We start from the raw sequence: 2,104 nt of genomic DNA, 5'->3' as shown, positions 1-2,104 counted from the left end.
AATCTTATACTTGGGGTTCTTTCTGATGAGGTTCTTCCCTTTTTTTGCTTATATATGTATTTTTTTCTCTTGTCATATACTTTTATCAGTCTTTTGTTTGTCTGTTTTTGTTTGTATAATTCATAAATCTTACCTTGGGGCCCATTTGGGCTGAGCCTTCTCTTTTATCTTCCCTTTCCGCCCCCCCCCGTCTCTCTCTCTCTCTCTTTTTTTGCCTTTTCTCTTTTCCATTTTTTTTTCTTTTTTCTTCTCTATTTCTTTTTCACTTCCTTTTTCTCTCAATTGGGTGTGGAACCCTGATTGCACAGAAGTGTTCTATAGTGGACCTTGACTGCACCACAATCAATATATCCAGCTGCATCTGTTCAGTCATCTCTTACCAAAATGACTAGGAGGAGGAATACCCAACAGAAGGAAAATGCAGAGGATGGACCTTCTGCAACAGAGCTAATGGCTATCGACAAAGACAATATGTCAGAAAAGGAATTCAGACTAACAATTATCCAGGCAATAGCTAGGTTGGAGAAACCCATGGATGACCAAACAGAATTGATTAGGGCAGAACTGAAAGCCAACAGGGATGATGTTCAAAATGGTCTCAATGTGTTCCAATCTAATCTAAATTCTCTAAAAGCTAGGGTAACTGAGACAGAAGATAGAATTAGTGATCTTGAGGACAAACAGATAGAGAGAAAGGATCAGGTGGAAGCCTGGAACAAACAGTTCAGAAGCCACGGAAACAGAATCAGGGAAATAAATGATACCATGAAACATTCCAACATCAGAATTATTGGAACCCCTGAAGGGAGGAAAAAGAAAGAAGTCTAGAAGATATAGTGGAAGAAGTTGTCTATGAAAATTTTCCCAATCTCACAAATGGAAACAACATTCATGTACTAGAGGCAGAGAGATTTCCCCCCAAGATTTTAGATTCTCAAAGTCCTCACGACACCTTATAGTTAATATGAGGAATTATGTATCAAGACAGACCCTCTTAAAAGCAGCTAGGGCAAAGAAGCTCCTTACATACAGAGGAAAGCCCATTAGAATAACATCAGACCTGTCCACAGAGACCTGGCTAGCCAGGAAGGGCTGGCAAAATATATTCAGAGTACTAAATGAGAAGAACATACAGTCAAGAATACTCTATCCAGCAAGACTGACATTCAAAATGGATGGAGAGAGAAAGAGTTTCCAAGACTGGCAAGGCTTAAAAGACTATGCAACCACCAAGCCAACACTGAAGAAAATACTAAGGGGGGGCCTTTAAAAGAGAAAAAATCCTAAGAATATCATTGAACAGAAATATAGAAACAATCTACAGACAGAAAGACTTCAAAGGTAACATGATGTCAATAGAAACCTATCTCTCAATATCTCTCAAAATGTGAATGGCCTAAATGCACCCATAAAATGACATAGGATTGCAGATTGGAAAAAACGACAGGACCCATCCATATGTTGTCTACAAGAGACCCATTTTGAACCTAAGGATACACCCAGACTAAAAGTGAAGGGATGGAGAAGCACCTTTCATGCCAATGGACCTCAAAAGAAGTCCGGGGTAGCAATTCTTTTATCAGATAAATTAGATTTTAAACTAAAGACTGTAGTCAGAGATATAGAAGGACACTACATCATTCTTAAAGGGACTATCCACCAAGATGATCTAACAATTGTAAATATCTATGCCCCAATATGAGAGCAGTCAATTACATAAGAAAACTATTAGTCAAGATAAAGAGTCATATTGATATGAATATATTAATAATAGGAGATCTTAATATGCCTCTCTCAGGAATGGACAGATCATCGAAGCAGAAAATTAATAAGTATTAAGAGCATTGAATGAAACATTGGACCAGATGGACCTCTAGACATATACAGAACATTCTACCCTGAAACAACAGAATACACATTCTTCTCAATTGCACATGGAACCTTCTCCAGAATAGACCACATACTGGGTCACAAAGCAGGACTCAAACAATACCAAAAGACTGACATTATTCCCTGCATATTCTCAGATCACAATGCTTTGAAACTGGAACTCAATCAGAAGGAAAAGTTCAGGAGGAACTCAAACACCTGTAGCTAAAGACCA

This window comes from Meles meles, unplaced genomic scaffold (genome assembly GCF_922984935.1).
Source record: "Meles meles unplaced genomic scaffold, mMelMel3.1 paternal haplotype, whole genome shotgun sequence".
Classification (NCBI taxonomy): Eukaryota; Metazoa; Chordata; class Mammalia; order Carnivora; family Mustelidae; genus Meles; species Meles meles.
This window is presented reverse-complemented; position numbering follows the sequence as displayed.